Below are 13,607 nucleotides of genomic sequence, written 5' to 3' on the forward strand. Positions count from 1 at the left end.
TTATTGTTTTGAATTGGAAGTTGAGGTGAGTTGTTATTTTTACTGAATGCAATTCCTTAAAGAGTTTTTTTCCAGTGATATTAACTCAAAGCAAAATTATAATAGGATTGTACTTAAACATAGTTCTTTGATTACAGAGAGATTTTAACACATGACTATCATCATTCCCCTCCTATATTGTCTTGGTGAGTATTTGTATATTAAGAAAGTTATTTCCTTATATTACAAGTGATGGCATTTCTGTATGGTACCAGCAGAGGACACAAGGTTTGTTTTTTTTTTCTTTAACTTTTGATTTACTGAAGAAATAAAGGCATTTTAGTTTAAAAATGGGCTGTTTTCTTTTTCTTTTTCCAGGAAAACTAATATTCATAATGATGAGATACCCATGGTCTCTTCAAAAGCACAAAATACAATATAGGCATTAGACATTAACATTATTTCAAAACTTTTTTAAAAAAAGTGTAGATTAATTAAAATGGTGAACATGTTCCCCGGAGGAGAAAATATAGAAGTGGTGTGACTAGATGGGGGTCTGCATTCTTTCCTGGCTTCTGGTCTGTTTGCCCATATGGATAGTGTTTATAATGGGTCAAATTATTTTTAACAGGGATCCCTGGGTGGCGCAGCGGTTTGGCGCCTGCCTTTGGCCCAGGGAGCGATCCTGGAGACCCGGGATCGAATCCCACATCAGGCTCCCGGTGCATGGAGCCTGCTTCTCCCTCTGCCTGTGTCTCTGCCTCTCTCTCTCTCTCTCTCTCTGGGACTATCATAAATAAATAAAAATTAAAAAAAAATTTTTTTTTAAATTATTTTTAACAACCTCACTTTTGAGAACTATACTGTTGACACTTGAACAACATAGGTGGGTCTACTTGCATGTGGATTTTTTAATATATAAATGCAATAAAGCACTATACATGTATTTTCTCTTCCTTATGTTGATAACATTTTCTTTTCTCTAGCTTTCTGTATTGTCAGAATACAGTATATATACTGTATATATATATATATATATAACACACAAAATATGTATTAATCAACTGTTTATGCTGTCAGTAAGGATTCTGGTCAATGTAGGCTATTCGTAGTTAAGTTTTGAGGGACTCAGCAGTTATACACAGGTTTTCAACTGCACAGGGGTTGGTGCCCCTAACCCAAGGCTGTTCAAGGAGCAACTGTCATGTTGTCCAGCTGTCTAAATTTACTGAAAGAATCGTAACAGGGCAGCCCGGGTGGCTCAGCGGTTTAGCGCCGCCTTCAGCCCAGGGCCTGATCCTGAGACCAGGGATCGAGTCCCATGTCGGGCTCCCAGCATGGAGCCTGCTTCTCCCTCTGCCTGTGTCTCTCTCTGCCTCTCTCTCTCTCTCTGTGTCTCTAATAAATAAATAAATAAAATCTTAAAAAAAAAAGAATCACGTAACAAATTTCAGAGAATCAAGACATAGTTTTAATGGAAAGAATATAAAACTTATATAATAAGTTTTAATGGAAAGTCTCTCCAAAAGAGACTTTTGGAATATATTTCTAGTAGAGAAAATTATGAACTGCAATCAGGAGACCCAAGTCGCCAAGTGTTTTCTCTCCATTGCCTTATCAGCAGAGGCTGATGGACCAAGTCGCTTAAGCTTTAATGATTTTAAACAATTCTTATGTAGTTCTGTGGGTTGACTGGACTCAGTTGGGCAGTTTTTTTTTTTAAACATACTCATATGCAGGCTTTTTAAAAAAATTTTTATTTATGATAGTCACACAGAGAGAGAGAGAGATAGAGACATAGGCAGAGGGAGAAGCAGGCTCCATGCACTGGGAACCCTACGTGGGATTCGATCCCGGGTCTCCAGGATCACGCCCTGGGCCAAAGGCAGGCACCAAACCGCTGCGCCACCCAGGGATCCCCAGTTGGGCAGTTTTCACTTGGGGTCTTTCATGGGGATGTAGTCAGATATCAGAGAGGGCTGTAGTCATCTGAAGGCACTCCAGACCTGGATGACTATGAGGGCTCCCTCCTGTGGCTGGTAGTTGAAGCTAACTGGCACCTGGGAGCTCTTCTGGGGCTGTCGAGCAACATGTGCCCTCACCAGGAGATTTGAGCTTTCAAGCTTGGTGGCTGAGTTCCCACGAGGGTGTTCCAAGAGTCAGCATTTCAGGCAGAAGCTGTAAGGCTTGCTATGACCTACCTGTGGAAATTTCAGGTGTCACTTTTGCCTTGTTCTTATTGATCAAGCAAGTCATTATGGTCAGCCTACTTTTAAGGGGAGGGGAATTAGATTCCATTTCTTGATGGGATGTGACAAGAACTCATTGTCAAAGGTGATATGGCTGTGACCATCTTTGGAAAATACAACCAAAAAATTTCGATTACCTGACCTGCTGGTTCCTGTGTCTCCTTTTCCTTCTTTATTATCATTTTAAGAAATATTTTATTTACTTATTGAATAGAGAGAGCACAGGCAGGGGGAGCGGCAGGCAGAGGGAGAGGGAGAACCAGGCTCCTGGCTGAGCAGGGATCCAGACGTGGGGCTCAATCTCAGGACCCTGAGATCATGACCTGAGCCAAAGGCAGACACTCAACTGACTGACCCACCCAGGTAGCCCTCCTGCTTTATTTTTTAAATCTCTACCTAAGAGTACATCATGAATAGTACTGTATTTGTTGCCAATGATAAAAGTTGAACTCTTAAGAAAAAATCAAAATTTTGGTAAATTTTTATCCAGTACTCATTTTCCTCCTTTTTCTTACATCATAAATTTAACAGCTTTCCCAAACTTAGTGACTTTTCTGATGAGATTATTAGTGATGTTAATGAATATGCATCTTTTATATTGTATAATTGAGTTAACTTTAGAAGATCTGCATAATTTAGTAGACCAATATTTTTCAGATAATCAATGCATGATGTTACAAAATCATGAATAGGTAAAAGTCATTTAAAGTTCAAGGTTGGGCACCTGGGTGACTTAGTGGTTGAGTGTCTGCCTTTGGCTCAGGGCTTGATCCCGTGGTCCTGGGATCGAGTCCCGCATCGGGCTCCCTTCAGGGAGCCTACTTCTCCCTCTGCCTGTGTGGCTGCCTCTCTCTCTGTGTCTCTCATGAATAAATAAATAAAATCTTTTTTAAAGAAGTGCAAGTTTGACTAATGGATTTCAGTGTAACAGAGTATGAAAATCATTGATAGGATTTCAGATTCCACATTGCAGCTAGCTCTGTTTTGATCTCTGAATTGTCAGTAAATTATTTTTTAAAATTGTGGTAAAATGCACATAAAATAAAATTTACCATTTTAACCACTTTTAAAGTGTACAGTTGAGTGGGATTCATATTGTTGTGCAACCATCACCCACTACATCTCCAGAACTTTTCATCATCCCCTACTGAAGTTCTGTGTCTATTAAACAATAATTCCCATTTCCCTCTCCCAGCAGGATCTAAAAAAACCATTAACATACTTTTCCTTTCTCTAAGTGTATAACTGTGTGAGGCTGGATTTTCTTCAGATACTCCAGTTAAAACAACTTATCACAACAGATTGAACACAGAAGCAGATATAAGTGGTCATATGTATTAGTTTCTCATTACTGTGTAACAAAAAACCACAACCATAGCAGCTTTACACAATTCCCATTTATATCAGTTTCTATGGGTCAGGAGTCTGAGTTCAGATGGGATCTTCAGGGCCTTTGCACAAGGTCTCATAAGGCTAAAATTAAGCTGTTGGCCAGGGGTGGAAATTCATCTGAGGCTCGGGGGTCCTTGTCCAAGGGCACTGGTCATTGGCAGAATGCAGTACCTTGGCATTGTAGCACCACCATCCCGATTTCTGGCTAGCTGTTGGCCAGAAACTGCTCTGAGCAACTCACAGGTCCCTGCCATGTGACGATATCAGGCCTTGCTTCCCACAACACTGGAGCTTACTTTTCCAAAGCCAGCAGGAAAATCTCACTCCAGTCGGCTACGATGGAATCTTATATAACATTATGTAATCCCATAAAAAAAAATAATTTAAAAAATAAAATAAAAAAAAAATTCCTAGTCATAATCCAGGGCACCCAAGTGGGTTCAGTTGGTTTAAGTGGCCTAACTCTTTTTTTTTTTTTTAAGATTTTATTTATTTATTCATGAGATAGACAGAGAGAGAGAGGCAGAGACACAGGCAGAGGGAGAAGCAGGCTCCATGCGGCAGCCCAATGTGGGACTCAATCCTGAGACTCCGGGATCGTGCCCTGGGCCAAAGGCAGACGCTCAACCGCTGAGCCACCCAGAAGCCCCAAGCACCCAGCTCTTGGTTTAAGCTCAGGTCATGATCTCAGGGTCCTGGGATGGAGCCCCTTGTCAGACTTTGTTCTCAGAGGGGAGTCTGCTTGAGATTCTCTCCTCCCTCTCCCTTTGCCCCTCCCTACACCCCTCCCCCACCCCTACTCAACTCTCTTTCTCTAAAATGAATAAATCTTTTTTAAAAAATTCCTAGTCATAATTCAATACATGAATTTCATGAAGCACTCAATAGATTAGGACCTAAAGTCTGAAAATCCTGGCTTATCATCGAACCACTTGAAAAACATTTAAAAATAAAGATTTTCAGGGCTAACTACTGTTTCCAACTAAGTGAACAGGAAAGAGAAAGAGAAGAGTGACTACATTTCTCCTCCCTTGAAACATTCTTGTGAGAATAGCTGGAGCTGATAATTATCTGGGGATTACCTGATTCTGGCCATGGAAGGACTGAGTCATGAGAGTACATAATCTGGGTTATTCCACATTAGACAATTAGTTATCCTAAGCAGAAATGACTCTAAGCAAAGAGGAGGTGTTACTGAAACGCCCAGCACTGTGCTTTTGGCAGCTATGAGTGTTCTAGGCTGTTCCTAGAGGATAGGATTTTACTAGAAGAGAAGCAGTTTTCCAGGAATCCAGAGAACTAAGTACAAGTCACTGCCGGAAAGGAAGGGAGGCCTTTGCAGCTGATGAAAAAGGGGTTCAAGTTCTGGTATACCAGTTACTCTCTTTACAATCTTATCAAAGTCACCAGCTACCTAAACCTCTGCCTCTTTCTCTGGAGAGCGAGGATGAAAAAATACCTGCTTTGCCAAATTGTTGGTGTGGATAAAATGAGGAAATGTACACACCATGCTCAGCATGTGCTGGGCACACATAGTAAGTGTCCCAAGATGGCAGGTCCTTTTCCTGCTTGGCTTGCCAGTGATTTGCTCTTTGATGTTGGGCACACTGGAGATGGTGCTGCTGCCCCTCCACCTCCCAGGCTAAATGTGGAGGTCAATTGAAAAAAAAAATCGATCGCAGGACAGAAATGTGCTGTTAGATGGAAAGGAGGTGCCCAGGATGGAGCCTGGGGAAACACAGCCTGCACCATGGGGACAGGCCACTGAGGACACACAGGGCAGGTGAGAGCTGGTAGGAGGCAAGAGTGCACACCTCCGAGGATGGAGAGAGGGCTCAGAGCATCCCCTTCTGGTTCCAGGAGCTTTCTGTGCCTTAACCTCAGTGAAGCCCTACAACAACGGCGACATGTAAATATTATTACTCACATGAGAAAACTGAGATTCAACAATGTGAAAAAACTGGGCCTAGGGTCACACAAAAGGAGAGGATGTGATGTTGCAGCAGCAGCAGCTGCTGCCCTTGGCCAAGAACCATCCTGCAGACTTGTAGTAGGAAGGCTGTGGCTGGGAAGAGCCATGTGCGGTGCACCCATGGGGACCCACACAGCCCTCAAGACCAACTCTCTGGCCGAGCCTTTGGTGACCACGAGGGGGCGCTGGATGGGACGTCCTGCAAAGGAGACCCAGCTTGGTTCCCAGGACTGCTTCACTGCCCATTGGATGAGAGTGTCACCAGGGATGGCACCTCCACCCTCTGTCTTATTTTTGCCAGCAGCCTCGTGGTCTTGCCAGCCCCTCCCCCTGCTGGATTCCAACTCTCTGTCTCGGTCTCTCTCTTACATACTCACAGCCTCAGGAATCGTTCCTACAACAGATGCCAGATAATTGTCATCGTACCCAGTTGTCTTCTTCTAGGCTTGTACAAACCAGCTCAGAACCCATCATTTTCTCCATCTTTTCAGGAGCTATAAAATGATATTTTCAGCATTCTGTAAAAGATACATCTCATCTCTTCTCCAAGCATCTCCTGAACATGGCTAAGCAGTGAAAAACATCTATGGGACAATCCTGCAATCATCTGTCTCTAATATAATGTAAGGTCAGTATAATAGCTCCAAAGTGCATTCATCTATTGAGGTGAAATTATTCAGGCATGTATTAGATTCCGATGTGACAACAGAGAATTTCCTGAGTTGTTTCTCCCCGACACACACACACACACACACACACACACACACCCTCCTCCAAAGGAGTAACCTAAAACACAGGTTCTCAGCCTTGGCTGCACATTGGAATCACCTGGAGAGTTTTAGAAAACCTGATGCCCGAGACCCATCCTGAGTTTCTGCTTTATTGAGTCTGGGGTGCAGCTGGGCACTGGAATAAAAGCTCCCCCGATGATCTAATGTGCAGCCAAGCCCGGGAACCACAGATCTAAAAGATTAGGGCAATCAGGTTCAAGAGCAATGATTAAAGAACTGGGCCTGGATGTCCCAAAGGAAGGAAGGTGACACATGATCTTCAGTGTGTCCCGTCGACTTTCCATTATCCATACTAATTGAAAGGAAGACTGTCACGAACAACTGTCAGATCTTAAATTTGAAAGTTCCTTTATAGTTTGCAATGCATTTGATCTTATTTTAACCTCACCACAAGCCTGGGAGATAGACAGCATAGCTGTGCTTATCTGATAGATGAGGAGCAGGAGCCTCGAGGAGGATTTGCAAAGATGTAAGTGGGAGAACCATTTTGTGAAAACCATAACCCACAATTTCCAGCAGCCCCAAAGTCCCAACAATTTTATCCACACTGTTAAACTCCCTCCACCCCACCTCCCAAGGGAGAGCAAACTCTGTTCATGAGTCAGAGATAGGAAACCTTTTAAGAGCAGATGGAGTGGCAGAGAGAAAACCAACCAAAATGAAAAGTTCCTCAGCAGATAATGGTGAGCACGACTTCATCTCAGGGACTATGAGAAGCTGTCGCTGCTTTACTTTTTCCTATAGACATCTACTGCTGAAACTTGCTATGGCAACAGAAGGCCAGACTGTCAAGGGAACTTCCTAACTTTCCCATCTGTGAGCTCTTCGGCTGGAGTCTTATATGTGGCCCTTGAAGCAAGAATAAAGGGGGTGAGCCTCTGTGAATTACCTCAGTATGGGAGTGAGGGCAAAATTAAGTTCTTTGAAAGAGCTGAGAGGATGCTACAAATGTCAATAATAGGGAGAACCATTTTTGGTACTAAGCTATTCAAATTTTCAAAGAATACATCTTTGGAACCTTTGAGACTTTAGGTTGCTCTCTTATTCAGAGCTGGAGCAAACTTTGGAAGCTGTTTTTTGGTGGGGCCATCGTGTGTATTTTCCACCCACTTCCCTCCTTCACTGCCTGTGGTCCTAGTGGGGCTGTAGTGTGGCGCCCCAGGCCCTTAGATGGACTCATGCTCCCCCAGAGTAGTAACTGGTCCAAGGTTGGCTTGCATTTCAAGTAAGGACAATCACAGTATGTGTCTGGTACAGATCAGAAACCATAGCATCTGCAAAGAGAACCCCCAAATCTCAGTAGTTTATCAAATAGATGTGTATTTGTAATCCACTCTAAGTCCACAGTGGCCCTCCATGGAGCCATTCAGGGACCCAGGCTCCTTTCATCCTGTGGCTCCATTCTCTCTCTGGGCCTCAGAGTCTGCTCTGTTCAGCCAGCAAATGGAGAAAGAGAATAGAACAATCACTTTGGAGAGGTTTTTATGGGCCAGATCAGAAGCAGAGCCTTTCACATCTACTCGCATTCTGTTGGTCACACTCATTCACATGGCCCCTCCAGAGGCAGGGGAGGCTGGAATGCCATCTAGTTGTGACCCCAGGAGAAAGAAAAAGAAGGTTTGGTGACTGGCCAGCCAAGCTCTGCCAAAAGGCCTTTTTCTGAGATTGGAATATGGATGTCGGGAGGGCCAAACCAGGGTCATGCCAGCCTGCAGCACCAGCAGCCATCCTTGGCTGCAGAGAGGGAGTGTGACCAACTAGAAGAAAAGCAAACCACCACACAGAGGGAGGCAGAGCTAGGAGGTGGAGAGAGGGGAAGGGAGTGGGTGAGAGAGAACAGAAGGAGAAAGAGGTGAGGGAGGGCAGGGGAAGAGGAGACGGGGTGGGGGTGGGGAGGGCATTCCACTGCATGAGCTGCTTTGGTCAGTAACAACCCTGGACTCCCATTTATGGGTGCCATCAGGCCAGCCACGTAAGTGCCAAAATAAATCTGGAGGCCCTTGTTTAAAAGCTATTAAGAATTCCAAGACAGGGCAGCCCGGGTGGCTCAGCGGTTTAGCATCACCTTCAGCCCAGGGCGTGATCCTGGAGACCCCGGATCGAGTCCCACATGGGGCTCCCTGCATGGAGCCTGCTTCTCCCTCTGCCTGTGTCTCTGCCTCTCTCTCTCTCTCTCTCTCTCTCTCTCTGTCTCTCATGAATAAATAAATAAATAATCTTTAAAAAAAAAAGGAATTCCAAGACAGCCACAGCAAAACATTAAACCAAGTATGGGCGTTTCTGTGCTTGGGGCCCTGTGTGACTTTATGGGTCACATACCCATGAAGCCGACCCCAGGAGTCAAAAATACCCTTTGGTGTTTCTGCCAATTTGATCTGTCTTTCTCTCACCAGCAACTAAAACGCCTGGTTAATACAACAGCTTTGCCCTAGACTCTTGTCTCCAAGAGGTTGAAAACCTTCCGATTTTGGAAATTGTAATAAATCTGCAGTGTGCTTCGGAGTCCTGGCGTGGAGCTCTGTACACTGTGGGTGTCAATAAGTGTTGATGAAGTCAGTTTTTCTTGGAGGCAAGAATCAGGACCGGGCTGAGCTCTGGAGGTTTGTTCTGGTTGTAGGATTCTATGAATCTGCCTGGAGATGTACACATCTTCTGGCAAGAGATAAGTCCCCGCAAAAGCTTTCAGTGTATGTTAATTCTTTGTTTTGTTTTAAAGATTTTATCTATTTTATCCATGAGAGACATGGAGAGAGAGGCAGAGACATAGGCAGAGGGAGAAGCAAGTTCCCTGAGAGGATCCTGATGCGGGACTTGATCCCAGGATCCTGGGATCATACCCTGAGCCAAAGGCAGATGCTCAACCACTGAGCCACCCAGGCGCCCCTACTTTAGTTCTTTGTAAACTAAATCCCGTTTTCAGTACTTACCTCTTAAGCAACTTCATGGGGAATTATTTTGTCAGGCCAGGAACTGTTCCTTTCAAAAGTACAGATGCTCTGAAATTGAATTTGCTCAAAGGGAGGTGCATGCATGCTGTCACCTAACCCCCTGCTCTCTGTTCCAGGATAAATACCTGCTCCAAAGACCAGAAGCCTCCAAGCATCCCGGCCCTGCTCCAACATCTCTGCAGACCATTCAGCCCTCACCTCCAGACAAAAGCAAGAAGGTTTCACAGAAGAAAGAGGGTGAACCATCCAGGTACCCCTATCTCAGGACCCTGACAGATGTAACTGGAATTATGCGGCACTCTGTGGCTTCCCTTAGGGAAAGCCTCCCGGTTATTGTTTTTCTTCTGTGTCATCTTCTGAATCCCAGTAAGAATTAATTTAAGCGTTTATCTGGTCTAGGCCTGAGCACCTAGGGAAAGTACAGTCTTTCTGGAGTCCTTCTATCTCCATCTCTTCACAGAGAACCTGCTTCTAGTAAGGTCAAAATGCTAAGTAGAAGTGTCTCCCTCGGCACCTACACTGCACAAGGGAAGGCACTAACAAAATAAAGGATTAAAGCAACCTAGGTTCCTTTCAAGACCACACACACTTAGGTCATTTTTGACCAACGTGCCATTAGAAAAATCCCACCTCTTCCAGGAAGCCTTCCAGGGTAATTCAGAGAAGAGCCAAAAGCTCGATTTTGTTTTATCCAGCTGGAGCACTCACAGGTAACCACACCCTTGTCCCATCGCCTTTATGGTTACTACACATAGAGGCACTCCGTAACCACTTGATGAATAAATGAATGAATTCTTAAGAAGTATATTTACCTCTTACAATGTAGCAGGTGCATTTTGGGGAGATACACACTCAAAGCAGACATGGCCCCTGGCCTCGTGGAACTTAATCCAATAACTGATGTGGATACACCATCAATGTCCCAAGGTTCATTCATTCCTCCACTCCAGATTGGTGTCCATATGCTCCCACCCATCAAGCACGTTTGTAAAGTGTCTACTCTGTGCCCCGGAGGTAGAGACCCAGAGATGAAAGACCTGGTTCCTGCAGCTGAAGGATTTCGCAAACTATGGAAGGCAGCTGAATGGCCTGGAGGGGGATGGAGTGAATAGAAAACACCACATCTATTTACATCTCCGGGTGATAAGTACAAGGGTAAGGATCTGCGGTGGTTCTGAGGGGGGATAAGGATCTGGAACGCTGAGAAGCAGTGAAACATCTGAACGGAGCCCTGGCTTCCAGGCCCAGGCAGGCCACTTGCTTATAACCTGAAAACAAAACAGAATGCATGTCCTCGTCTCCCTGGAGGGTCAAGATGATGTTGAGATAATGTGGGTTCCTCTGCAAAGGACAATACGAATGTTAACAAAGGAATTTTCTTAAAGACAGGGCCATTTCTGTCCTTATCGATAAAATCAGGCTGGCTTCTTTGGATAAGATATGGATTTTTTTCCAGTCCCCTTTGCACTTCAGAGCAGTTTCTTTGCCTAGCACCTTGATTTCTTTTTCTAGTAAGGACAGGCTAACCTCCACTAGGCCTCCTCTGCCCTGTGTTCTGGAGCCTGGACCCTAAGCCAGAGCCTAGTGGAGGCCCATGGCCCCCAGCAGGGGCCAGAAGTCGCTTCTAAGCTGTTAACTTCAAGACTCAGGGGCACCTGGGTGGTTCAGTGGTTGAGTGGCTGCCTTTGACTCAGGTTGTGATCCTGTGGTCCTGGGATCAAGCCTTGCACCGGGATCCCTTCAAGGAGCTTGTGTCTCTGCCTCTCTCTCTCTGTGTCTCTCATGAATAAATAAATAAAATCTTTAAAACAAAAAACAAACGTCAGCACTCAGCTACTCAGAGAAGAATAGCTTGTCCCTGGAATGGAATTCTGCTCACGCCAAGCCCTAGCTGGGAGGGGACACAGGGCTGGAGAACTTCCAAATCCGACTGCAAGGCTTTGGGAATGTTGCATTTGGTCCAGCAAGGGAATTGTAACCAGAATGCAGTACAATCAAATATGCTAGAAAACACTCCAACTTCTGTTGGCTGGGGAATGCCTTTCTCAAGAATATAACAACTCTGGGGAATTTTTAGAAACTTAAAAAAAAAATATATCATTCTGTCATTTTTGCCTGGAGTACGATAAAGTCATGATTTTTAGTTCAATGTTTTTATTTTTAGATTAGCACCTGACTAAATATAATAATGCTAATTCGATACTCTATGTAATAACATTCATAAGAAGAAACAGATGCCAATTTCCCCATTTAACAAGTGACGCAAGGCGTTAAATTGATTTAAAATAACTGTCTAAAAATAATTTGTCGATGAGTAGATTTTGAAATAACATATTGTGTTATGTTGGGGAGCCGTAGGAATATTAAGACAGATTGAAATTTCACTACATGCTGAATAATGGCATCAAAAAAATAGACAAACTATTTTCTTTGCCTACTACGAGAATTCATTTTACTGTTTTGCTTCTAAATGGCAAGAAAAGAGGAGGTTTTAGCTGGCTATTTGCAAGCATGTCTCAGAAAATAACGCCCATGGACATGGAGAGCATTTTCATCCAGTGAAAAGTCAAATTAGATGCATAGTCACTATCGATATTTAACATTCTTTTTCAAGGTATTAGAGAATCTTGGTTGCTGTGGAAGAATTTTAATCAAATGAAAACAACAAGGAGCCGAGTAAAAAGCATCCTCAGGCTAATTTGCAGAATTATTCTCATTTACATGCCGACATTTACTTATGGCATATTAACACGAATGTTCCAGAAATATTTTCTATTTAAGCCATTCTTCATTGTGAAATTAAATAAATGCTATATGATCACGTATAAAACAAATCATAAATTTCATGTCAATGTGTGGGGCTTGATTTGATCCTCAGAGAAACAAAAGTGCCAAAATCACTTGTTGGGAATAGCTAGCGAAATTTGAATACGGACCAGATATTAGATGATATTAAGGAATTACTGTTAATTTTGTTGGGAATGGCAATATTGTACTCGAGTTACACAGGAAACTTTCCTTATTCCTTTGCAGGGCATACTGAAGTGTTCAGGGGTGAGATGTCATGCTGTCTGGGATTTATGTTAAAATACTTTACCAAAAAATAGATTAAAGTAAATATGGCAAAATCTTAATAACTACCAAGCCTGGGTGATGGGCATACGGAGGGTTTTTTTTTTTTTTTTACACTTTTCGCTATGCTTTTCCATTTGAGAGTTTTCATAATAACAAGATTGAAAGAAAAAATAAAATAAGACATTTGTACCTGCTACCACACACCCCCAGGGAGGCTCTCCAACTGTTCTTTTGTTCTTGGTGGGGTTTTAAAGATAGAAACTGAGGCAGCCATCGTTACTCCCTTTAATGATTTGAATCCAGAGGAGCAACTTCTCACAGGTTTGAGGGTCACCAGTTAGAATTCAGTAGGACAACCAGTGTCTGAGGCTGGGGGTTTCTGTCTCTCTTGACTGAGGTGGGCAGGGAGGCCTTCGTGGACCCCACTTACTTCAACTTAAGAAAGAGCATGATGTTGAAGGTCTTAGATCTTCCTTTTCCTTGGGGAGGACAGGTAGGATATAGGGTGGTGGGAAGGAGGAAAACAGTAGGTATTCTCTTAATTGACCTCCTCTGAACCGCCCACACCCCAAAACCAGGTTGGCCCAACACTCCATTCCCTCAGAAAAAAACACCTGGACCCACATCCAGGCTACCCAGAAAGCTCACAGCTAGAAGATCCTATTCTAACTCTCCCCAACACTTTTGCCCCTACCAAGCGACTTGTCTGCTTACCAAGGATCACTTCTGCTTGTTCCAAATTGCTTATGCCAGTTGTTCTTATGGCTATGATTAAAGGACGCACAAGCCAATACAACTTAAGTGTGGAATTCTCATCAGACAATCCACACGTGTCACCAAAAAATGAACACAGCTTGACCATCGAATGAACTTTTTTTTTTTTAATGTCTTAACATAAAACACGTAAGAGGCTTAGGGTATATATTTTTATTTAAGTGCTTTTCAACTGCCACCAAATATGTCATGAGACAACTCATTCATCTTGACTGTATTGGATAAGAGGTTTTCCATCAGTTTATGATTTTCTGCCCAGAAATGAAATGAAATGAAATGAAGGAAAATAATCCAAAACCAAATCATTTAAAGAAATTATTTTTTTCTACTGAGCTTGGCCAGGGAATATATGGATTGTCCCCCATTGACTTATCTGCTGGCATTTTATTTAGACTAATATGAAGATCCACTTGTATTTTCTGAGCAT

General features: G+C 43.4%; 1 long non-coding RNA gene across 1 annotated transcript; it reads left to right on the forward strand.

Annotated features, from left to right (window-relative positions):
• The first annotated feature begins 6,055 nt into the window (after window positions 1–6,055).
• On the forward strand, window positions 6,056–12,376 carry LOC111096864. The gene is made up of 3 exons (XR_005361585.1): window positions 6,056–6,220; window positions 7,128–7,253; window positions 9,448–12,376. It is a non-coding gene; the product is annotated as an uncharacterized LOC111096864 (long non-coding RNA).
• Window positions 12,377–13,607: the final 1,231 nt, after the last annotated feature.

This window comes from Canis lupus, chromosome 7 (genome assembly GCF_011100685.1).
Source record: "Canis lupus familiaris isolate Mischka breed German Shepherd chromosome 7, alternate assembly UU_Cfam_GSD_1.0, whole genome shotgun sequence".
NCBI lineage: Eukaryota > Metazoa > Chordata > Mammalia > Carnivora > Canidae > Canis > Canis lupus.